This window comes from Galleria mellonella, unplaced genomic scaffold, assembly GCF_026898425.1.
Source record: "Galleria mellonella isolate WM207_F2 unplaced genomic scaffold, CSIRO_AGI_GalMel_v1 utg19, whole genome shotgun sequence".
Taxonomy (NCBI): domain Eukaryota; kingdom Metazoa; phylum Arthropoda; class Insecta; order Lepidoptera; family Pyralidae; genus Galleria; species Galleria mellonella.
In genome coordinates this window covers 4,367,645-4,395,232 of record NW_026442028.1, presented here as the reverse complement: position 1 = coordinate 4,395,232, position 27,588 = coordinate 4,367,645, and the positions used below count along the sequence as shown (strand labels likewise).

General features: G+C 32.0%; 1 protein-coding gene across 2 annotated transcripts in view; it reads left to right on the top strand.

Moving 5' to 3' along the window:
- Positions 1-27,588, top strand: part of LOC113511373 (protein embryonic gonad) — a 179,657-nt gene that overhangs the window by 40,231 nt on the left and 111,838 nt on the right. Inside the window, exon 2 of one of the 2 annotated variants that reach the window (XM_052894099.1) lies at positions 374-435. The exons of the other annotated variant lie outside the window; for it this stretch is intronic. The gene's annotated coding sequence lies outside the window, so the exon portion shown is untranslated. The remainder of the gene's footprint in view (positions 1-373; positions 436-27,588) is intronic. 2 annotated transcript variants of the gene reach the window in all.

The following is a 27,588-nucleotide window of genomic DNA, read 5'->3' as shown; positions in this document are numbered from 1 at the left end:
TTAAAATAAAAAAGGAAAATATATAAAAGAGTTAACATAATTATTCGTGAGTATAACACAGTAACACAAAATGGTCACAACTCAGTTTATTGAGTTGAATTAAACTATATATATATATATATATATATATATATATATATATATATATATATATATATATATATATATATATATATATATACTATTAAAATATATTATTTTAATAATTATAATATAATATAAGTATAAATATAAAATAGACATATTAGAGGCTATTTGAAGTTATAATAATGATCTTATTTCCTTTTTTGGTTGTCACTTTTTATTATGCAGTAAAATTTTGATTACGTCTGATTATGTTATAAGTATTATAGAATGCATTATTATTTTTCAGGTATGTTTATGGCCGGCTTTATATAAACTGTCACAGAGACGAGATTCACAAGAAGAATCGCAGTAAGTGTCTATAAAATTTACATGGAATCACAGTTTACCAGTAGCGCATCGAATATTATCAAAACTGACTGAGAGAGCGACTACAAAGTTGCATTATTACATATTTATTTATTTATTTAACTCTTTATTGCACCAAAAATTTAAAAAGCATACAATAACAATTAGAAAATCCAATTAAAACACAGTAGCATAAAGTACAGATCAAAATATAGACATAAAAATACAAAAAGCGGTCTCGTCGTTGAGACAATCTTTTAAAGATAACTTTAGTTCATCATCATCATCGTCATTATCATGTCAGCCATTAAATGTTCACCGCTGAACATAAGCCTCCCTCTTAGGGGGATTTGCCAGTAGTTGCCACGCTTGTAAGGTGGGTTAGCAACTGCAGTCAGGCTTCAGAGATGTTTAAGAGGGACGCTGCTGTCCATCCCTCGTCTTCCCTTAGTTAGCTCTTACGACACCCACGGTAAAGGAAGAAGTGGCCTATTCTATGCCGGGACCATAACCTTAGTTAGTCTTAAATAGGTACCCACGTAAATCACTAGATGGAGTGACGACTTGAAATGCATTGCAGAGAGTCAGTGGATGCAGGTGGTTCAGGACCGTTTTTTATGGCAGTCTATGGGGGAGCAGCAGTGGACGGATAATGGCTGAAATAACGATGATAATGATAATACGTAAATCTAATACGCTTGATGAAATATAGGAATATCGAGGGAAATGTATATCACAACGGTAAAAGTCCACTAATGCCTTTTGGTTATTAGTGATTACATTTGAGACATTTAAAATAAAAAAAATACAATAAATTTCATTTTTATTTTATTTTATTTGAATAATATCAATGAGATCATATTATAATAACCCGTATTAAGAAAGAAATGTAGTCGAAATTCAAAAACACCGAAACGTAATTTGTAGCACGCGCTATCAATACATGTTTATCTTGATTAGACAAAATATTTTATTATAACATCTGACAGAAATAAATATTAATATAATTTTATTATGTCGATCATTTACCTAAGAGTCATTAGATTGAACGGATACACATAATGTTCGATCTATTTATATAGCGACCGTCTGGGTCAGTGACTTTTTTATATTTCAATTAACATCCGCATATTAAAGAAACCTAATATTTGTTGATGACTTACATAAATTGGTCGTTTATTTGTCTAGTGTGTGATACACAAAAGTCCGATTAATAAAATTTATAAATTATTTATTATATATATAATTATTACTACATTATATATATAATTATTGCTATATTATATATATAAATATTACTATATTATATATATAATTTATAAACAGAAACAATTAATTTGAAAATAAAACAATTTAACGGATTTCTGGACTCATATTTAAGTTTTGCATATTATTACATTTGTTTGCGTGATAGACTCCGAAATGTGTGTATAAAGTGTTGAGTGTAATTGGTACTTAGCATACGCAGTATAGAGCAACCCGCTACTAGATGGAGTGACGACCTCAAATACATTGCAGGGAGTTAATGCAGGTGGCTCAGGATGGTTCTTTATAGTAGTCAAGGAGGTCCATGTCCAGCAGTGGACAGATAATGGCTGAGATGATGATATGATGACATTTTCACATAATTATTTATCTCCAGGAACTACAGTTTCTGGTGTCAAACTTTACTTTCAAATATACTTAATTTGAGCATTTCCATATTAAGAGCGTTGATTTAATCGATTAGAATTAAAACTTAAAAAACAATTGGACATTTAAACTGTTGTATTTATAATCGATTTTTTAAAAGGTCGAACTAAAACATTAATGGCAAAACGAGATTGTTGTTAAATTATAACTGAGAATTTAAAATGTACTAGTAAAGAATATTTAAAAACTTTAGAAGATGGAGAGTTTTAACAACTAATCGACGCACCCATAATTGCAACTGCTAAATTTACTAAATAGAAATTGAACTTCCAAATATTTCATATTTATTCAACACTAGCGGCCCGTCCCGGCGTCGCACGGGTGGACATTTTTACATCTTAAAAAGTGGCCATTAAAGTTGCACACGCGACGGGAGTTTAAAAATGGAGTAACTTCTCCCGTTTTCCCAACATTTCCCTTCACTGCTCTGCTCCTATTGATCGTAGCGTGATGAAAAGCTATAGCATATACTATAACCTGCCCAGGAGTATGAAGAATAATTGTACCAACTTTCGTAAAAATCCGTCGAGTAGTTTTTGTTTCTATAATGAACTTACAGACAGATAGACAAAAATTTTACTGATTGCATTTTTGCCATCAGTAACGATCACTAATCACTCCCTGATAGTTATTTTGTAAATATATTTCATGTACAGAATTGACCTCTCTACAGATTTATTATAAGTATAGAAGATAGATTAAAAATTATATGCATAAATGTAATGAATATTTTATATAATCAATATTTAAAACATTCATCGAGATGACATTTCGATGAATTTTTATAATTTATCGAATATCGATTATAATAATAGGATTGAAACATTGTCGTTCATGATGAGAAATCACAATTCAAATTTTATGATAATTCATTCTCATACGACTATTTATCATGACATTTTATAACTAATAATTGACAACTAAGTCTAGACAGGAGATTCGGAACGCTGTAATTTTGTGAAATAAAGAATCGTTTCGAGGAAATCAGATGCAAATTGCAACTACAAAAATCTAGATAGATAATGATGTATAAAAAATTGAGGATTTTTTTTTTGTACGACTTAGAATGGCAAACAAGCTGACGGTCCACCTGATCGACAGTGGTAACCGTCGCGTATAGACATGAGCAGTACTGTGGACGTAACAGAGTATACTGTTTCGCCCATGATACCCCCCATACGTTGCCATTCCTGAGGACTCAGGTGTTATTCCTCTGTACCCTGTAAATTCACGCTATATCACACCCTTGACGACCGAAACACAGCCACGAAAACACAACTGCTTCACAGTAGAAACACGAATGGGACAGAAGTACCCAAGCAATCGACTTTTGTACAAAGTCTCCCTCTGGTGGAAATAAATAGTAAGTAAAAGAAACAGACACTTTTTTTCGCATAGAATAGGGTTAACGATTTCTTAAAACATCACCAAAAGTCAAACTGCGATTGCTAACTTGCCTGCCAAACGTAGCAAATACTAGCAAACCCCTCTCTTCATGCCCAAAGGAATTAATAAGTTATTTAAAAAGATAAAAAAGTAGTGGCTCTTAATATCCTAACTGCATTGTAATATAAATCAAATCATCGAGTCTGTACGTGCAAACTAGCGAATAGCTCACTAATGAAAACCTCGTTTAGTACCAGTCATTACAGATAAACTGTATGTCCGTCTGCTATCTCTAATTACCAGTAATATTGCGGTAATAAAGTGGATCGGTTAAATCTTATATTAAAGCGTACATTGTTCGAGAATACGTATTAAATGATATCTTAAAATGTTAGGAAATAATAGGCATTTGAAAATTTTATAATGCATGAAATAAATGGTAAACTATCCATACATTTATTTTATTGCGTTTATTTTCAATAAAATAATAGTTAGATGGATAATTTATTTGCATCACTTACAGCACACAAATTACAACATATATAGATATACACAAAAAGCGAGATAACATAAATGATTAAAAAATACATAGAGCTAAATACAATTTTTCGTTTGTGCGTTTGCCATAACAATACAATTAGGTCACAACTCAGTTTATTGCTTCGCCCTCAAAAGAGCAAAGCACTGATATCCTGTTGCAGCCAAAGGGAATAGGGCAACAATAAAACAATTATTACAATAATAAAATAATTATTAATTAATTCAAGTATATTATTAAGTATTTTTATTAAGTATATTATCATATCAGCCGTTATAAATAATATATTTGAATAACTGTGAAAAGGAATGACACCTGAGTCCTCAGGAATGGCAACGCATGGGGGGTATCATGGGCGAAACAATATACTCTATTATGTCCATGATACTGCTCATGGCTATAGGCGACGATTACCACTTTCTATCATGTGGACCCTCAGCTTTTTTGCCATTATAAGTTGCAAAAAAAAATGTACTTAAGAATATGTATCACCTATTTAATATCTACTTATTTTAAAATATAAAAAATACAGTTAATTTTAATGAGAAGTGATACAAAAGGCCTTAGCTGTGTTTGAAACTAAACAACACTATGTAATGACTTTTTATCATCATCATGCTGATATTTCAGCAATGATTTGCAATTTAATTCCTACTTCTATGTCATTCAGTGACAATTTTTCAAATATACTGCAAAAGTCCAAAAACATCAGCTGTTATTTCTACAAAAAATATCACGTCCTTAATTTAAAAGAAAAAAAAAAGATATTCCCATAAACAAAACGCTCGCCACCGTTTTGCGTAATAGATCACAGTGTCATACATCAAACTCATTGTCTCTCATACAAATAATTTATTACAGCCGCGTTCTGAAACCAGTTCGAGAAATTGACTTCTGGTTTTGTACTTCATTGTTTGTTTAAGTGGCGTAATATTTAAATAATGGAGTTAAACTTTTAAAAAAAAAAGGAATCACTTAACCCTTCAAATGTACTCTATATAATAATGGCGTTTATTGTTTAAACCGGTTTCGATGGGACTTTTGTTATTATTTACATGAATAAATTGGGGTACGCTTGTAAGTCAATACATTTGTTTATTAGGGCTACATCTCTATTACTGAACGGGTTACTGTACGAATGATAAAATCAACACTAATTATTAATTCAGATTAAACTCTTTTCTAGTGCTTGTTAAGAATTTTTAACTAACATCAAAAAAAGGAGGTTTTCACTTCAATATATTTATATTTTTAAATTTGTCAATATATATATATAATTAAAGATTGTGTCCCGAAAAAAATGACATTAATTGTGACAAAACTAGTTATTTCGATTTAAAAACTAAACTACTAAACCGATTTCGATAAAATTTCTAAGAAACTAATCTATAAGTGTTTACTTTCAGATAAAAAAGAATTTTCCAAATCGGTTTAAAACTGACAAAGTTATAACAAACATTAAAAAATATAACCGAATTGAAAACCTCTGTCTCATTGAAATCAGTTGAAAATAATATAAATTTGCTACACGAGTAGGTTATAGTTTAATTGCTAAGTTAGACATAGTATTTATATACAAATTCACACAGGCAGAGCTGCAAGAATTAGCTAATAAGTATAATAAATATTCAAAATATTTGATTGTTTTCTATAAATAAAAAAAAAAACATAGAGATTGTATCATTATTACAAAATATGAATGAGATAGCATCTTTAATCAATGAAATCTTTAAATAAATAAAATCCTAACGATTTTTTTTTCTATAATTTATTCAAATATTTTGTTTATTTCCGTAATATTTGCAGATTATCATATAAATATTCCGCCAATGTATGGGACCACACACGGTTCCTAATTAAAAATAAACTAAAACTAAACATTTAGTTAACAAGACATCTCATTTACATGATAATTATTTCTTGTCTGTACAAAAAAAAAAAAAATACAAAATACTACGAACAAGAGTATAATTATAAATTCTGTAATTAGGCGAATCTCGATATAGAGGCGTCAATATTAACGCCGACTCCATTCAATTTTATCTTTTATTTTCGTTCTAAAACGTTATTTATTTTCGAACTATAAGCATAACGTCTTAGACATAACAAGCTGACTGATTAAAACTGGTTTAATTAAAAACAAAAACAAGGAAAGTAGAAATACTGTTTTGAATAGAATTAATTAATTATGCATATAGTTTTTGTATGAATTGAAATAAATGCAAGCATGCAATAATCATGAAGTTTTTTCTCATTTATTTACTGTAATAAATCAGTTTTCAATAATATATCTGTCTAGATAAATCAGGTGTTTAGATTAATGTCTTTTTATGTTAAATTCCTGACAACACTATTTTTAGAAGTCAGTAAAATAGAAAATAAGTAAATGCATTTTTTCTTAAAAATAAATAATTAGGTGACTTATTTTACTATTTTAGATTAGAAGTCAGCAAAAATAAAACTAAAAAATGCATTCCTTTTTAATAAGAATAAAGTAGATGACTGGTTTTATTTACTGAGTATTTAAATACATATATATACGTATTTTATTTTAATACAAATTGAACATTATTTTTCGAAAACAATTCGATAAGAAATCAGAGGCGATATTATTTTCGCCCTGTCAAAAATATGCCCTCAAATAAATTCCTGTAATGTATACACTATGTCGTATATTACCTCAATTGGCAGATGACCTTTTTGAGATCCCAGTGTAACGGGTTCGGTTCTCGGACGTGCCACTTTTGTTGCCTTAAAATATATGGAGTGATAAGAAAGCGACCTCGTCTTTGGCAAATTGAGCCTCGGTTTTGGAGGTATCCGAGATAACACAACAGTGTTACATGCTCCGAAATATTTATATCGCAATACAGATCCTGTAATTTTGCTCTACCGACACCAGTGTAAAATGAATTCTATAAAATAATAATACTTTTATTTTGGATATAAAATATAAGATCTTGTAAATTAAAAGTAACTTACAAAATTCATTTAAATCAAGCGTACAAACATTGAAAACAAAAGTTACAATAATTTTCAGTTAAAATCAATAGTGGTATTAAAAATCTTGATTATTTAAAAATATACATTAATTACATAATAATAAAATAGCATTAATTAAAATGTGAAGGAATGTAATTCAATTGTTTTATTTGATGAATTAGTAAATTTAAGTAATGAAAGTAAGTGTTAGTTTAATATCAATGTTCAATGATAAAAATAAAAGTACCTACCGATTTAAAAAAAAAATAATAAATAAGATGTTAATAATGACAACATAATTTTAGTAGCCGTTCACATAAATGTCTTTTAAAATATTATTATAATTAATAAAAATAACGACTTTTATTTTTGTTGGTTTTATTAAAAAATATTATTTTAAGATGGACACTGCTGCCCATCACACGACCATTAAGTTTCCTTAGTCGTCTCTTACGATACTCATATATATATACATATATATATATATAATTTAATTATTTTATTTAATAACTAGCTTTTCCCCGCGACTTTATTCGTTTAAATTAAGCTATAAAATATAAAAAAGATGATAATAATTGGTATACTGAAATGTTTATATATTTCACTTACAAAATGATTGTAATAAAAAAAATTCTATACTTGAGAATGACATCGCATCATGTTCAAGAATAGCATATTTTTTATTACAATAAAAAAAACTAAATACGCAAAGACATCTCACAAATACAGCCCAAGCCTATTGACAGTCGAACACCCGTGACCAAACGGGTCATGTCATTTTGACAGTACTGATTTTGTTAACCATAGATAAACTGAGTTTTTTTTTTTAATTATCTAGATATATCGTATTGTGAAGAATAACGGCAATGTGTTACGGTTTACGGTTCATGAGCTCTAATTGACGATTGAGAAAAAAGATCTATGTACCTCTGTAGTGCAGTGGTAGGATTTTTTTAATGGGTGATAATGGTATGGTAACCCCGTCAGCGTAGACGGGTATACACAGATCGGTATACACTAGCGGGGTACCAGTGATTGATGACTAATGAGGATGAAAGCAGGTCAGTTAGCACATCCTGACGAATTTAACTGTAATTAGCCACGATGGTTTCCAGGAGAAATCACGTGGAGGTCGACCTGACAGGGTATACTGCTAATAATGGGGCTATTTAACTACATTACTAACAATCCCTTTCCCCTTACAGTGGTAGGTTAGATAATTTGTTTTGATTAAATATAGTCACTAATATTTATTTATTGTAAATTTAATTTTAATTTAATTTGATTTTTTTTTGTGAAGACTACAGATTATGTAAGTAGTACAAATTAAACTCGGCATGTTTATTCTACGTGTATTTGGTTTTATTTCTTCCAAATGTCAAAATACATTGTTCTTAATAATTTTCTCATAACAAATGTCAAGAACTACGGAAAGTGAACATAATAAAAATTAAAAAAAAATACAATTTGACATATTAAAAGCTAAGAACAATATCGCAGGTCTTTTTCCGCGCTGAATAAAAAAAAAATACGGAATAATAAAGTCAGATAACATTTCTCGTTGACGTTAATGCCACAAAACGTGTTAAAAGTTTAATGCAGTGACCAATCTGATGTTCTGTTACAATTCATGATTACAAGTGCATTAATTGATAAAAATTACACATAAGAAATACACTTTTTTGTTGCTTTAATGAAATATACGAGATTATACACTTACGAAATTAGGTGAGCGAATTATGCTGTGATTTATTTTAATCAATTGAACATCTATATATATTTATATTATACATGTGTATTGGTGGTGAGATCTAAATGAAATAATTGCATTATACAAATTAGTTACACAATTGTCAGTACTGCTAAAAAGCCTATGTTTAATTTCTGTATGCATGTATATGATAACACGATATTCTGTTTCCCACAGAACAGGCTCAGCCTAGTGTAAAAATCAATGATAAATTCTGTGCTTATTCAAACATACTTTGTTAAATAAATATATCTTTATCTTTATTTTTAATTGAATACTACTTTTCTGACGACTGCTTCGTACAACACGTGGAATTTGAAAGTATGGAAATCAAAGAAATGGATCATTTCGTCATAGTCGTAGAATACTGACGGATCTGACGAAGATTACATATAAAGATCCGTCAGTATTCTACGACTATGACGATTTATAGATGGCTCATCAAGATAAAAAAAAAAACACCAAATTTTAAATTAGACTTTATTAACACAATTATTTCCTTTCAACAGCAGAGATGTTATCTACTGTTTAGTTTAACGTAATTATGACCATACTATCAGCCATTAACTGTCCACTGCTGAACATAGGCTTTCTTTTATACAATTTAGAATGGCAAACAAGCTGACGGTAACCGTCGCCTATAGACATGAGCAGTACCATGGACATAACAGAGTATACCGTTTCGCCCATGATACCCCCCATGCGTTGCCATTCCTGAAGACTTAGGTGTTATTCCTCTATACCCTATAAATTTAACCCTGTAGGCTTCCCCTATAAATGGGGGTTTTGCCAGTAACTGCCACACTTGGTATTTAGGTTAGCAACCGAAGTTTAGCATATGCTTCTAAATTTAAAATCCATTTCAATTTTTATTTAAGATAACATAAATGCCTTACTTTAAATTATAAAATTTTACCGTCCTTATCTAATACTGTTATCAGGATGTCTCAAAATAAATTACTGTTCAGAATAAAAAACTTTAATCTCGCTATCATAAGGATCATTTTTATGATAATTGATAAATTAATAGACTAATTCTATAAATATTATGATTAGAATACAACAGATCTCGTATAATTTAAATCCATTTGATATTTCCATTAGATAACATTATTGTTGTATTAACATAATTATATCGCTGTCTATGAAGTCACATTTTTTTATAGATTTTAAGTCGAAAAAACCTGATACAGTTTTTTTTTTATACAACTTAGAATGGCAAACAAGCTGACGGCCCACCTGATGGAAAGTGGTAACCGTCGCCTATAGACATGAGCAGTACCATGGACATAACAGAGTATACTGTTTCGCCCATGATACCCCCATGCATTGCCATTCCTGAGGACTCCGGTGTTATTACTCTGTACCCAGTAAATTTACGCCATATCCCACCCTTCAAACCGAAACATAGCCATGCAAACACAACTACTTCACGGTTAAAACACGAATGGGACAGAGATATCCAAGCAATCGACTTTTGTACAAAGTCTCCTTCTGGTCTTATACTACTATGGTGGCAAATATACATATGGCTTGTTTGATAGTAAACGGGGTTACTGTAGCTTATAGACGCCTTTAATACCAGTGATGTCATGCACACGTTGTTGACCCTTAAGAAAGTTTAATACACCGCTTTTAAAGAACCACGTAGTTTTAGAGAAATACTCGAAAAAAAAAACTTTAATGTTTAAGTTTAATTTTGAATGAAACTCTGTAATTTAATCTATTCACATTAATTTAATTTTTAATTATTGTTTTAAAAATTCTTCATTTGTTATTTTCAGTCGTTATTTCGTCATAGTCGTAGAATACTGACGGATCTTTATATGTAATATTTGTCAGATCCGTCAGTATTTAACGACTATGACGATTTAATAGTTTTATTATTGTTATTAATAATTATTATTTTAAAAACAACAGAATTAGAATTTTTATCATGAATATTTGAATAAAAACTTTTTAATAAATAAATTATATATCTATCTATCTATCTTAATTTTAAACGAATTAAGAGGTTCTTGGATTTAAAACTAGATTTGGAAAAATATGATATATACTTACTATAATTGCGGAAACAGAAAGAAGGTTATGGTTGTAGTATTATTATATTTTTTTTTATTATATCTATTCTATTAATATCAAACATTATTTAAATATCTCATTTGCATTTCCGTATGTTAGTTTTCATTGTGAATTAGTTATTATTGCAGTTTGCCGCATACTGTCATATTATTTCCTTGTAATTTTATCAATCAATGGCAACACGTTCCAACTTCGCATGGATTTTTTGATAGAGACAGAAACACAGTCCATCTTAATCGTTGATAATATAACTTTATGTACATTGCCTGGAAGAGATCGCTTTTAGTTTAAGATCGCCTATTGTTTTCTCACTGTGATCATTTCTTGTAATTGTTTGTATTTATAATAATTTTACTATTGTAATCTTTTCGAGGAAATTATAAAGAGTATCTATCTATTTATTTATGTTTATTTTTTAATGGTTAGTGATTTTTTTTTAATTAATATTTCCAAATGTTATTCCTCTAGTTGTTATTGTATGAGGCGATCATACTATTTTTTTTTTTAATTATCAATCACATACAATATTGAGTCAGTCGTGCGATCCAATAAACAAATTGTACACAGCCACCAATGGTTTGCGCAAACCGAATTTATTTGGGAAATTTAACATAATAGTGCTCTTATTCTGCGTCCATTTTTTACAGTTGCCAACAATAGCACAATGTATATTGTCACAGCAGTTTACCAACAAACGGGACAATGTGACGCGTGATTAATTTTACAAGTACCCGACTACCAAAAGTATGCTCCCCTTTATAAGTGGGTTTTGTTAGAATCTTTTTTCTTTTGAAATTTTGAAAAGGGAACATTGTTACGCGTTTACTTGAGTATGTTGTTGAATAAAACGACGTGAATATAGCTATAGTAATTCATATGAATGAATTTTAATATAATTAATAAAAAAAAAAACTGTATCAGTGGAGGGTTCAGATAAATAATTGTCAAACAAATACTTGTTATTTAATTAGAATTATTTTGTTTAATTTCGCTACAATTAAAATGCGTGTGACTGCTGTTTCATTAAAATATACCGTATATTCAGTAAAATATTAAAAAAATAAACAAAGACAACAAAATTGCTCTCCGTTTAAAATATTTTTCTGTTATTTAAAATAAAAATAAAATACGTTAATCTATGTATCATTAGTGTTAAGGAAAAATTACTGGAAAGTAAAATATTTATATTCTAATAATTTCGTAAGAAACCTATAAATTTAAATACCTTATCTAAAGATAAATAAAACAGTTTTTGACTGAATAAAATATAGAATAATCCTATTAAAATAATTAATGCAAAAATTTGTGGTATAAATCATGTTTGGTTGGATGTATATTACACTCTTTCACAGATAATCTACTAAACGTATTTGAATAAAATTTAATATTTATACATATAGGTGATATCCTTACTTAGCACATTTAATACTGTATGTACTGATCCACGCGAGCGAAGTCACGGGATACAGCTAGTAATAATATAAACTAACATCACGTAACTAAAATCATGTAACGTAAGTATTTTATAACAATAACAAATTATTTCTTTGTTATTAAAAACAAATATAAAAATTCACCCACATTTATATTCAGCCAACGCAACATTCCCATAATCTTATCGAATGTATAAAAAAGGACATATTCACATAAATCGAGCCACCCTTCTTAGGGTCTTAGTTTTATGAAATCATAGCAATAAACGTAAATATGTTTCGATCCGATCCGTCTCTATGCGGAGACCTTTTATGGTGCTTGGATTGAGTTATATGTCTCTGCGGTGATAGTTTATCGTGACTGATTCAAATCTGTTACAATCCATTGGTTTTATAAAGAGTTCAATGGAAGAAATTGCATTATATATACGCGTATGGCAGCAATCGATGCTATCGCCGTATATAGTTAAATAAGATTTGACATTTTTACATTAATTATTTTGTCTGCTGTTGTAACTTGTTGGAGTATTAAGTGTGTTTCACTAAAGGTCCAAAAATATTATTAATATTATTCATAGGTGGCAACTTTTGTAGGATTTTTTTTAAGACAGTGTTATGCTCTCTTGTCTGTGGTTCTTCCCTTTATCAACAGAAACTATGCAATGTACACGTGAGTTAAGAGAAAAATTAAATATTATAAAAATATTGTCCGCTTTTTTTTTTTTTATAAAATGCCATCATAACTGCATACTTTTTTTTAGGTTTTATTATTTTAATATCACTACATAGTATGAAAAAAGTCGCTGTCACTATCTGTCCGTCCCTATGTATGCTTAAATCTTTAAAACTACTATTTGAAGCGGTTTTTTTTAAATAGAGAGTGATTCGAGAGGAAGGTTTATATGTATAATACATGCATAATATTGTAGAGAAACACTGATATCTTTCAAGGTTTCTAATGTGCCGGCCGGTCGGCGCTATTCAGTATCAGCATTGCACCCGTGCGAAGCCGGGGTGGGTCGCTAGTATAATAAACTAGTGATTAGTGGATAAAATTTTAAATTTTATTAAATACATATCACTGTTTGATACTATAGCTTTTTATTATCGTCATCATATCAGACTTTAACTGTCCACTAGTGAATATGAGCTTCCCCCTTAGGAGGGGTTTTGCCAGCAGTTGTAACTGCAGTTCGACTTTGGAGATGTTTTAAGAGGGACGCTGCTGCCCATCTTCCCATCCTTGTCTTCCTTTAGTTACCTCTTACTATACCCACAGGAAAGGAACGGGTGGACTATTCTATGCTGGGACCATACGACAATACCTTTCTATAGGTGAAAGAATATAAACGAAATCGGTTTAGTAGTTTTCGAGTTCATCCGTTACAAATAAACACCCAAATATTTTCTCTTTTTGTTATTAGTACAGAGATAACAAATGTCATTTATGTCCATCATTATGTCTGCCATTAACTGTCCTCTGTTATACATAGACCTCCCCCATAGACAGCCATAACAGATATGAATATAGAAACATTTTTTTTTATTAATATATTTATTTATGCAACATAGAATGGCAAACAATCTGATGGCTCGCCTAATGGAAAGGTCATTAATAAATTTAAGAGTGTTTGACCACGATCTAACCTGAAGTTAACTGATTGAGACGTTTAAGATGAAGTATATATATATATATTGAACATATATACACTTATAATTAACAATGTATGTAATCGTATTTTATAGAATATCAATGTACAAAAATCAAAATAATTTATTTATTTACTTTTGTACATTCATTTATTGAATTTACAGGGTACAGAGGAATAACATCTGTGTCCTCAGGAGTAGCAACGCTGGGGGGGGGGGGTAACAGTGTACTATGTTAGTATATCCATGGTACTGCTCATGACTATAGGCGACAGTTACCGCTTTCCATCAGGTGGGCCGTTAGCTTCTTTGCTATTCTAAGTTGTATAAAAAAACACACACATTTTGATACATCTTGTATGATAATTGTAGTTGCATATCCTAACATGCGAGATGTTAATCTAACGCAGGTATTTGTTTTCAACGAATTAAAGATAAATTTATGCATATTCAATAAATTCAGTTATTACCCCATTTAGCTATCGTTCTCTCAGAGAAATGATATATTGCTTTACACTGTCTGTATACCATAAAATGATGGTATCATGGCTGAAACCGTATACTCTGTTATGTTCATGGTACTACTCATATCTACAGGTGACAGTTGTCACTAATCATCAAGTGAGCTGTCGACTAGTTTGCTATTCTAAGTTGCATAAAAAAAAATATTCGTAGGTATTTTTTTTTTACTATTACTTTAGGGTTGCGATGTTATAACTTAATTTATTCTAAATTTGGGAAATATTTTCAAAAAATTATAATAGATACACGTATATTTATATTTTAACTCATAATTATCATACAGTTGACATATCGTCATAGTCGTAGAATACTGACGGATCTGTATATGTAATATTTGTCAGATCCGTCAGTATTCTACGACTATGACGATATGATTGATTAGGGAAGCAGTATGTATTTGAAAATTTGCCTATGTACAATCAGTTGACAAATATTGCAAGATATGGTATTACTTAAGCCATGCATAATTCATTAGATCCTTATGTGTCGAGCAATATTTAATGTCTTAATATATCCAATATTTAAATTTTATAATTGAGATGTGCTCCAAGCGATGATCATTTATTTTTGGAAATCACATTTATTATTTTTTAATCTTTATAACGATGTGGATAATAAAGGCAATTTGAACGTTATTAATTAGTATCTCTTAATTTGTAATCTATTTCCTTTATTAATAAGATCTCGAATTAAATCAAAACTGTTTTTAGTCTCATAGAAATTTCGCTGACTTTAGCATAATTGATGTGTATGGGTGACGTTAATACGATAAAATATATGATAGAATTATACCTACACGTATATATAATAATATAATAATTTTTAATAAGAAACTAATGGCGTTACCAGCGAACAAAATATGACTTTAAGCCTTGATTAGCGATGTTTATATTAAAGAAGAGAAAGCTTAGTCTATTACTGTTAATTATTTTCATTATGACTCTAAAATTTATGATTTTATATCTGTATTGTGTTTTTCTGTTCTTTTTTACTGCATTTTTACTTTAATAGAAGAATGATATTCGACAATTGTACAAAAGTCGTTTGCTTGAGCACCTCTGTCCCATTCGTGTTTCTATCGTGAAGCAGTTATGTTTGCACGGCTGTGTTTCGGTTTGAAGGTCGGGTATGACAGTGAATTTACAGGGTACAGAGGAATAACATCTGAGTCCTTAGGAAAAGGCAACGCATGGGGCGTATCATGGGTGAAACAGTGTACTCTGTTATGTTCATGGTACTGCTTATGTCTATAGGCGACAGTTACCACTATCCATCAGGTGGGTCGTCAGCTTGTTTGCCATTCTAAGATGCATCAAAAATAACACTGAAATACATAGTCACTTTATTTGCAAATAGAAATTGTTTCACCAGAAAGCCACATAATTTATCTTCCTATAAGAACGTAATAGGATTATATTTTTTATTGCTTTCACTCACCGGATAAAGGAAAGAAGTAAAATGCTTCACACAGTTTGTTTAAGCTTCCATCAAAAATTGATATCATTAGTCATTCGAAGGTTGAACGTCAATTGAACAAAAACAGTCGAAACAAATTGAATATTCCCACATATGGAGGTGAAAATCCAAGGATAAATACAGGATCTTGTCAGATAATAAATGATCCTGCTGGTGTACAAGCAAAAATATATCTTCACGATGAAATAATAGATATCAAAACAGCTCGAGATAAAGTAGACATCGTTAGCGAAGAACGTATTAAAGTATACAATCAAAACGCAGTTTTATGTGATCCAGTCAAAAGAATAGGCAATCCGCATGTGTTTGTGATTAATGATGAAACTCCAAACCTATTATCGCGGGATAGTAGAGGAAACGGGACAATTGTCAATGCGATACGGGATCGTGACAAAAAAATTAACAACGTTAATTGTGCAGATGACACAATCATATTTCGTATCATAAATTCTCTATTCCTTGATAATAAAGTTGAAACTTGCATAATATCTTAGTTGCTCGCGTTAATCCGCATGAATCTTGATGGTAATAAAAAGTTGACTAATGATTCTGGTTTGGGATCAAATATTCATGTTTTTTTTTCGGTAAGGTGACATGTTTTGTTACACTTAACGCTTTTTATTTAGAACTCATGTTTAATGATATCAACGTCTGCCGCATTGTCCTCAACTATTATGTACGTTCTTTGAGTTCTTAGTTTTTTACCATTTTGGAAGCATTTATTTAGACAACGTGATAAATTGTTGTGCAAATAGTTTTTATGACAGAAAATAAGCTATTTGAATTCATTCTCGTTAATGTTTCTGAAAATAAGCACTTTAATAGTAAATTTTTAATATCACTATTGTTTAACGTAGTAATTAATATATTACATATTCCATATAACAGCAAAGCGATTAAGACATTAAAAAATTAAGCAAAATTTAGTTATAATAGGCTATTATTACTTATTTTCTAGAAAGAGAGAAAGAAACAAAAAGAGGAATACAGATTTTTTTTTTTTTATACTACTTAGAATGGCAAACAAAAAGTAGTAACCGTCGCCTATACAGAAAATAAGAGTATAAAATAAGAAAAAACAAGAAAAATAAATATTAATATTAAAAAATATTAATTCACTCTTGCGTTACCTACCCACTTTTATATGTTCTCCTTTAACCAAAGGTTGTCTGTATTGCCCTAGCGATAAGACTGCCTTTTGTACCTTTATATGTATATTTTGAACTGTACTCCATGCTACCGTATTTCAGTTGAATTGTTTATATGTCATTGTTTATTTTTATGTTTTTGGTGCAATAAAGAATTAAATAAATAAATAATAAATAAGATAAATAAATTTATTCATTGACTGATTTATTTCTTATATAAAGCTCTTTTTAGGATTAGCTATTACACATCATAGAAACCAAATGCTAGAAGTAGAATACATTTTCAAAAGCATCACTTTTGTTATAACTGTTTATAAAAAAAAAGTATTAAAATCACTTACAGTACTATCATTATAATAATAGCAAAGTATCCAAACCTAAATGCAGATAGACATCTCGCTTCCACAATCTCCAACTAATAACGTATACTTTCACACATAAATATCATAGATAATAAAATATTACCAGAAAGGGTTACATAACCCCGAGTACGCTCTTTCGGCACAGTTACCACGCTATCTAGTTTACCACCGCTGCTTTAAGATCACATTTAGACCTGTATTTATTTATTGGTGCAATTTCGCGAGCCAAGGTGCGCGGGCGCAGCTAACGAACTTGTTATCTGTGTAATGACGTTGTATTGCAGTTAAGAAATACTAGATGCTCGTGAGAAAACATATTAAAAGTTAAACTAATATATACTTAATGTTAAAGAAGTAATTAATCAAGTGATACAGTGAACTGATAATGTTTAACGACCTTTAGTTTCCGACAATAAACTGGTCGCTAATTCGATATTTTTATAGTAGGATGCGTTTTATAATGCTTCGCATAATGGATAATTTGAATATAATGTGTCTTTAATGGGGATAATTAAATTTTATTTATTAGTGTTAATATTTTTATTCTATCTGTATTCACAGGTAACAAGTTAGACTACTTATGTGATAGGAAAAGAGAACCGAGTTTCAAAGAACTCTATTCTTCGACAAAAACACACACACACACACACACACACACACACACACACACACACACACATATGATATATACAAACGTCAAAGGATAAAAGCTAAAAGTAGCAACCAACCAATGTTTGTAAGACTTCTTTGCCTAAAACTTCTGGAGACTAATGTCATTAGATTATTTTTACCAGACATGGACACATCAGAAATCCCAGTTACATGATCAGTGACAAAACAAATGCACCTAATAGAGTGCATTTAAACAAAATTGCATTCATTCCTAAACATAAATTTTGTAAACAAATACTATCTGGACATATAATTTCTTGTCAATGGTAAGTATTTGATTTCACTCAGGCCTTATCCAGCGATAACTATTGCAAGTGAAACAAGAGAATCTTCTATGAAATCTTGATTCGTTTTCTATACATCAGTGATTACTCAATGACTAATTTCAGTCATTTATATTACTTGTTATTTCTTTTTTAATTTTACTGCTACACATTTTTCTCTCGAGAACATTAATTTTTATTGCGAACTATTTTATCTAGCAGCACTTAAGAGTAGCCGAAAATTTATTATCGAATAATACAAAACATACGATAAAGCAAATTTATATCTAATTCTAGATCAAATTGTAGCTTATTGCCTTTCTATAGCGCATCAAGGTTAATCTATTATGTATTTTGTTTTTCCTATCATAACTATAATTTCACTGGCACATTAAAATCTTAACAGCCCACTATTAACATTCGATTTACGGCGTTTAATCGTCAATAATTCTTACATTATCGTCATATTTGTCAGAGAATTTATTGTTTTCATCTACTAGGTACCGCGAGACGTGGCCTGAATACAAATTAGGCAATATAATGTGACTGTCGCATCTATAGTAATCTAATCTCGGCCCACACAGTCGATAGACGGACCGAGAGGAGAACACGGTACGCCACTGAAATTAGGCGTGTTTAAATTATACGCTCTTATTCAATGTTTATTAGATTGTTTAATATGGGAAACGGTAGTGTGATTATGCTTTCACTGTAAGTGATTCAGTTTGTTATTAATGAGAGTTTTGGAGAAATATATATCACTAACTATATCCGGCGGCCTCGCCCGTGTGAACCAGTACGTAAAGTGTCTTATATGTAAATTTAGGATATGGCTTACCTTTGTATCTAATTTCTTTTTCTGTACCGGTCTATTCTTTATATAAAAGTTTCTTAATTATTTTCCATGTACAGACATAGTGTAGTAACAATGTTATTGTTAATAATATTAGTTATAGGCTAGTTTTACCAGAGGAGACTTTGTACAAAAGTCAATTGCTTGGGTACCTCTGTCCCATTTGTGTTACTACCGTAAAGCAGTTGTGTTTGCATGGCTGTGTTTCAGTTTGAAGGGTGGGATATGGCGTGGATTTAAAGGGTACAGAGAAATAACACCTGAGTCCTCAGGAATGGCAACATATGGGGGTATCATGGGCGAAACAGTACACTATGTTATGTTCATGGTACTGCTCGTGTCTATAGGCGACGGTTACCATTTTCCATCAGGTGAACCGTCAGCTTGTTTACCATTCTAAGTGTTATAAAAAAAAAATGTGTCTATAAACAAAATATCAATTACATTTCTGTTTACATTCAATTTTAAACCGAAACACAGTCATGTAAACACAACTGTTTTACAGTTGAAACACGAATTTGACAGAGGTACCTAAGCGAACGACTTTTGTACGAAGTCTCCCTCTGGTGAGACATTTCACATTACTAATTTAGGGTTCCAATATTTGATTATTTATACGTGAGACCATTATCGCGTGAGAGTTCTCTTAACACACACTCAAAACTCTCAGATTTGGAGTTTTCATTAAAATCATATGTAATGAATCATTGTAATCGAATAATGACGAAAGCAAACATTTAGAACGAATTTAAATACCGATGTATGAACGTATAATGAATGTGACGGGAACTCGTTTGAATTTTAAATAATTTTTTAATGCATTTCAGAACGTTATGCGCCATGTTCTAATTTGGTTGTAATATTAGGAATTAATTGAGACGCTTCACATGCAGCCATTTTTCATATGAACTTCTTCTTTATGTGTATTAATTAGTTTTATAGATTTAAGATTTCATTTACATATTTATATTCAAAATGTTGAGTTACTGGTTACATTTGGTTAATCAAATTTTTATATGTATAATAGGCATATACAGTATAACCGCTAGATAAGGTTCGAGTTAACCGTTAAAAGTTCCAGTTTTGTGTGACTTGTATAAGGTTTATATCAACATGGGTATATTTTTAAAGTTAACTTACTTATTTTTTTTTTTTATACAACGTAGAATGGCAAACAAGCTGACGTCCCACCTGATGGAAAGTGGTAACCGTCGCCTATAGACATGAGCAGTACAATGGAAATAACAGAGTATACTGTTTCGCCCATAATACCCCCTATGCGTTGCCATTCCTAAGGACTCAGATGTTTTTCCTCTGTACCATGTAAATTCACGCCATATCCCACCCTTCAAACCGAAACACAGCCATGCAAACACGACTGCTTCACGGTTGAAACACGAATGGGACAGAGGTGCCCAAGCAAACGACTTTTGTACAGTCTTACTCTGGTAAATGGCAGAGTTATGTGGTAACAAACATAAAAAAATATAAGCGAATTGAAAATATCCTCTTTTTTTGAAGTCGGTTGTTTTTTTTTTATCTTCGTCACCACACAGATTATTTTGCTTTATTATATACCTTATTAGAGCGCAATAAGGCTATCTAGAGTATCTGCAATTACTAGACATATTATACCCGAGTTACCATTAACTCGCTTATCAGGTTTTCCCTACAAAGGTCACAATAAATGCCAAAACCATAAAACCGTGTCACTAGTTCCCGAGGAAATAACTCACAGCGTACAGTTTTAATGAAAATGTATGGTTATTTTAATATTCCATTATGTATTTGTGTCAACAGAGGGAGACTGTCATTTGTCGTCTGCTTGGGTACCTATGTCCCACTAGTGTTTTTGTGAAGTAGCTATGCTCATGTCTATAGGCGACGTTTACCACTTTCCATCAGGTGGGCCGTCAGCTTGTTTGCCATTTTAAGTTGCATAAAAAAAAATTGTTAACCGATTTGGAAAATTCTTTTTATATCTGAAAGAATATATTTTTGAAATGATTTCATAGGAATTTAACTAAAACTGTTTAGTTTTTAATCGATATGACTAGTGTTGCCAGTCATAATTATTAAGTATATTTAGTATTTACATTGTTTATTAGATTTTTTAGCCTATTTAGTCTCCCACGAACACTCAGGTTGTGGAATGAGCTCCCTGCTGAGGTTTTCCCAAGAGACTACAGCGTGGGGTTCTTCAAAAGAGGGGTAAACAGGTTTCTTCAGGGTCAGCAACGCACGCGTAATACCTCTGGTATTGCAGGTGTTCATAGGCTACGGTAACCACTTACCATCAGGTGGGCCGTATGCTTGTTTGCCACCTCAGTGGTATAAAAAAAAATTGTTTTGTGGAAAACTATATTAAATTATCGTAAACTCGAATTATAATCCTATAAAAATATATTCTTAAAAGATTCGTAAGTACATATAACATTTTAATGTAATAAATACCGTTTTAAATACATGTAGTATTTTAGAAAAAGTCAGACTCGTGATCCCATCACGGCCGCTCATGACTAAGGGTCCCGGTTGGTCCCGAAACTAGTCGAGCTATAACTTGCACATATAAACCTTTAGTTATTACATTATTCTATAACATTTCTACTGGACCAAAGCGGTATTAGTACTTATGTAGTAGCGAGGGTGACGCCCTCTAGTGTTAAGAGTTTCTAGCCTACATTCTTTACACACGAAAGCCTTTGATGTGGGCTTTACATGTCCTTCGAATAACAAATCAAAATAATTTTAAACAATCAAAAGATAAATTTGAAAATTCACAGGTGGAGATCGAGATTCGGGTCCCTGGACCGCAAGCGTTTTTCAACTAATCTGTCACCGTTCAAGTTATTAGCGTGATAATAATAGGTCATTGTCCTCTTGTAGACACAGATCCGTGTCCAGTAGTAGTATTTTAACGGCTTCCTTCGATGTTAATTGTCTATCTATTATTCACAGAATCACAATAAGCTACCGAGAAAACTAATAAACATCATTCCGGTAGATGTTTAAAATTCCTTAGTCAATTTTAAGCGTTCCGGTGACCGGTTAAAAATAATTTTACTGTTTAATCAGAAGATTTAGATCTGTAAAAAAAAATCTTGCAATTTATATCGTAGTTAATATTGAATCATTCACGACGATAGTGGTATGGTAAACTCGCCTGCGCTAACGGTATACACTGGCTGGGCACCAATGAGAATGAAAAGGCAGGTCAGTTAGCCCGTCGTGATTAGTACACCTGGAATTTAGCGTGATAGTTTCGAGGAGGACCACGTGGAGGTCGATCTGATAAGGCACTATACCCCTGCTAGCAATGGATTCACTCACGTGAAAGCAAGGCGCGGCATATTCTATACCGGGACCTAGGCGGCGGATTAAATATGTATTTAAAAGTATACCTACTTACCTACCGGTAAGTAGATATACTTTTAAAAAAAGTATATCTACTTACCGGTAGGTAAGTAGGTATACGTATTCTTTCACGCACAACCATTCTTTGGAATCAACTTCCAGCAACAGTATTTCTGAACCGATACGACAACATAACCTTTAAGAAAAGAGTATATTCCTTTTTAAAAGGCCGGCAGCACACCTGCAATGCCGCTGATGTTGTGGGTGATCATGGGCGGCGGTAGTCACTTACCATCAGGTGAGCCGCATGCTCGTTTGCCCCTTGTGTTGTAAAAAAAAAATAACCAATGCTGATAATTTTTATATGACATCTTTTACAATTACCTATTACTAATTAAAAACATTTAATTACTTACCGCATTTAAAAATACATCGAGTCATAACATTTTATTTCGATTAATTAACCTCTCGCGACGCCATCTATTTTACCATTAAGTAGAGCGTATTTTATTATTCGATTATAAGTTAGATTAAGCACATTCTTCCTACCAATAATCGGACAGTGTCATCATAACAAAAGATAAAACCCCACGTCTATGTAAATTTCGATGGGTTTATTACGAATTTTATGGCATCTGTGATGGCATAACGCTGTGTTAACGAGGTATAATGGTGCCAGTTAAAATATTTCAGAGTTGTTGTTGCTTAGAATCTGATAAGTGAACATTATGTAACTTGTTACTTAACGCCCTCTGTCCACTAACTATATCTCCCGTATTAAATGCTAGACTACTTTTTATGTTTTATGCTCATCCAATGATAATCCTATGTAATTTATTATATTGAATTCATAATGATTACGAATCCAATAAACTTACTTTCTATGGCTTACCAGCTTATGAGTGTGCGAGTGCAGAGTTCAAAATGGATGCAACACTGTCAGAAAATAATATAGAACGTATATTTGAGAACAAGGAAACCAGGGATATACTACTTAATTTCGCATTGTCTTCGCTGACGGTCGTAGCAAGAGAGAACGGCGCAAGAATAGTGGATTAATATTGAATACGATAAAGGAATATACATAGTTATATACATAGTCTACAGCTTTATATCTTTATACATAGTTCTACAACTTTATATATACTTAACTTATATATTAAAAAAAAAGTCCTCAGTTTCATACACAGTTATTAATAATACAGACAAGAAGGTTGTCGCAAAAAAAAAACATAGCGACAGAAAACAAAGTTTATAAGATAAAAAAAAAAAAAACTAGCTTATGAGCTTATGACCTGTGTTGAAGTCTGTCACCCAAGTGAATTAAAACGAAATATATACGCCTCGTGGTCCCGGCATAGAACAGGCCACCCTTTCCTTTCACATGGGCGTTGTAAGACTGAGGAAGCTTATAGTGGAACGAAGGGAAGCAGCGTCTCTCTTAAAACTTTTGTAAAAGACTAACTGCGGTTGCCAGTCCGCCTGCTAAGTAGCAACTACTAGTAAAACTCCCTTTATGGGAAAGGCGTATGTCCAGCAGTGGACAGTTAATGGCTGAAATAATAATAATAAGAAAGAGTAAGAAACAGTGTGATTAGAGAGAAGTGTGGACTGAAAGACGATGTAGTGACAAAAATCGAAAAAGGAATGTTGCGTTGGTTTGGTCATTTGGAGAGGATGGATGAAAGAAGAATTACGAAAGAGATTTATCGAGCAAGAATAAATGGAGATGTCGGTAGGGGCTGCCCTAGACGGACGTATGTCGACCAAATATGCGACGTGCTGAAGAAGGGCCAAATTAAAAGTACCCGTAACTGGCGAGCGTGTATGAAAAGATTGATGAATATGGAAGAAGCAAAAGAGGTTTGTTTGAATCGAAGCATTTGGCGTTCCATTGTTTCTGCCTACCTTAATGGGAAACAGGCGTAACAGATATGTATGTATGTATGTATAATAATAATAAATATACGCATTGTGGTCCCGGTATAGAGTAGAATACCCCTTTCTTTTATGTGGGTGTCGTAAGAAGTGACTACGGGAGTGTGAAGGATGAGTACTCAAAGCAGCGTCTCTCTTAAAACGTCTCCAAAGCCTAACTGCGGTTTTAATTTGTGAAAATGGTATGGTAACCCCGCCTGCGCTAACGGTGTACACTGACGGGGCACCAGTGAAGGATGACAGGTGAGAATGAAAAAGCAGGTCAGTAAGCCCATCGTAATGAATACACCTGGGATTCAGCACGATGGTTTCTAGGGGGGACCACGTGGAGGTCGACCTGAGAGGGTATATTGCTAATGGGATTTGTAGTCCGTATTACTAACAATGTCTCCCCCCCCCCCCCCGCCTAACTGCGGTTGCCAATCCGTCTACCCCAAAATCTGGGGTATTTTGGCAGGTCCCTCCTGGGGGTATGTTCAGCAGTGGACAGTTAAAGGCTGATATGGTGAATTCGCTTATGATTATTCTTTGATTGATGATTTTATTAAAATTTATACTAAAATAGGTTTCTTTTGTTAATTTTCTTTATTGTATTTTATTTATCTATAGTGTAAAATTTTAAAGAAAGCAAATTAATTTTTTTGTTTGTAAAAGATAAACTCCAATATCTACTGTACCGATTTTAAAAATTCTTTCACCGGTACAATGTGACTATATTATTTGGGAGTAAGTTAGGTTTTATATTCGTGTTTCTACCGTGAAACAGTTGTGTTTGCATGGCTGTGTTTCGGTTTGAAGGATGGGATATGGTAGTGAATTTACTGGGTACAGGGGAATAACACCTGAGTCCTCAGGAATGGCAACGCATGGGGACTATCATGGGCGAAACAGTATACTCTGTTATTTTCATGGTACTGCACATGTCTATAGGCGACGGTTACCACTTTCCATCAGGCGGGCCGTCAGATCGTTTGTCATTTTAAGTTGTATGAAAAAAAAAATTACTTTCGAAAGTTCTATGTAACTGTGCGCAGCCGGTTCGAATGGTTAGTCAAGTTGTAAAAATAAAATCAATTCTCACCTGTCTCGTCTTTCAATTGAATTCAATATTAATATTATACAAATGAACATCATAAATTTATTAGTCGACTATCCGACTCTTTCGATATTTGAAAACCGTAATTTACCGATTGACTCCTCTGTCAAATAGATTACGAAACGAAATTAATACGGGCAGAGAAATGAAACGGAAACATAACATTTGTGCGTTGAACTTAATCAGCACAGTTCCCAAAATGGTGCGTGTCAAATGGAGCGATTTATCAAAATTTGGCTCCCGCACTATCCATCCGTTCGAGCCACACACGTTGCATTTTCTCATTTGTGCATTCAACTTTTTAATTCAATCACCAAACGTGAAGGTACAATTTTGATTAACACGCTTTAATAATAATCAATACATATAATAAAATCGTAACTGGTTACTGTCTGTACATGGAAGATGTATAAGAAAAACTATTCTAGGGGGGCTTTATGAACGCAATAGAACCTAAAACAATGTTTTTAAGAATTTTTCTCTGTTTGTTTATGCACACTAATCTCAGAAATAGTTTAACCGATTTGAATGCGGTTTTCACTAATACGTTGTGCTTTACCTTATTTATAATTTAGTGTTTGTTTTATTTCAATCGGTTCATAAATAAAAAAGAATTATCAATCTAAAACATCACATGTTTTATAAAATAACCGATCAGTTGTATTGGCTGAAACATTTTTATTTCAGATATATATATATATATATATATATATATATACCAGACTTTACAAAAGTCGATTGCTCGGGTACCTCTGTCCCATTCGTGTTTCTACCATGAATCAGTTGTGTTTGCATGGCTGTGTTTCAGTTTGATGGGTGGGATATGGCGTGAATTTACTGGGTACAGAGGAATAACACCTGAGTCCTCAGGAATGGCAACGCATGGGGGGTATCATGGGCAAAACAGTATACTCTGTTATGTCCACGGTACTGCACATGTTTATAGGCGACGGTAACCACTTTCCATCAGGTGGGCCGTCAGCTTGTATATATATATATATATATATATATATATATATATATATATATATATACCCATAGTTTACATTCTTAAAGTCGCTTTAATTGTGCATAACATTATTGGCCTCAAGGACAAGTGGAAATGCGTTTACGACACTTATTAGTGATTTTATGTGTAAAGTAATAAATTTTGTGTTGATTTTATCACCATTCAATGTAAGGCATGAATGTAAGGCATGTTTGTTTTTTTACTAAATTTTGAATGCTCTTATCAGTTTTACGATGGTTTTATGTGAGATTTAAATGTTACGAGCCTATATTATCTATAAATCATTACTGTGAAAGCTGAAGTAGAGTCAGATACTTGTCTTTTTAAAGTGGGGAAGAAAGGTAATAACCGCGTACGTAATGCGTTGCACTAGATGGAGTCGACCTGTATGGATGCAGGTGGCTCGGGATCGTTCTTTATGGCAGTCTATGGGGGAGGCTTATGTCCAGCAGTGGACAGATGATGGCTGAAATGATGATGATGATGAAAGTAATTTTAACATTATTATTAATTGTATTTTAATCAACAAAAAAATAACCGCTTTGTATAAATTAGCATTAAGTAAACAATTATAATTGTTTACTTAATGCAAATTTATACAAAGCGGTTATTTTTCAGAAAGACTATGGTGATTTCTGTATGTATGTATGTATGTGGTAATACGAACCCTGTTTCCGACAGGACAGGCTTAACCTAGTGTAGGAATTAATGATACATTTTGTACTCATACAAACATACTTTGATAATAAATATAATACCAGAGGGAGACTTTGTACAAAAGTCATTTGCCTGGGTACCTCTGTCTCATTCGTGTTTCTATATTAAGTTGTGTTTGCATAACTGTATTTCGATTTAAAGGGTGGCATATGGCAGTGAATTTACAGGGTACAGAGGAATAATACCTGAGCCCTCAGGAATGCCAACGCATGGCGGGGGTATCATGGACGAAA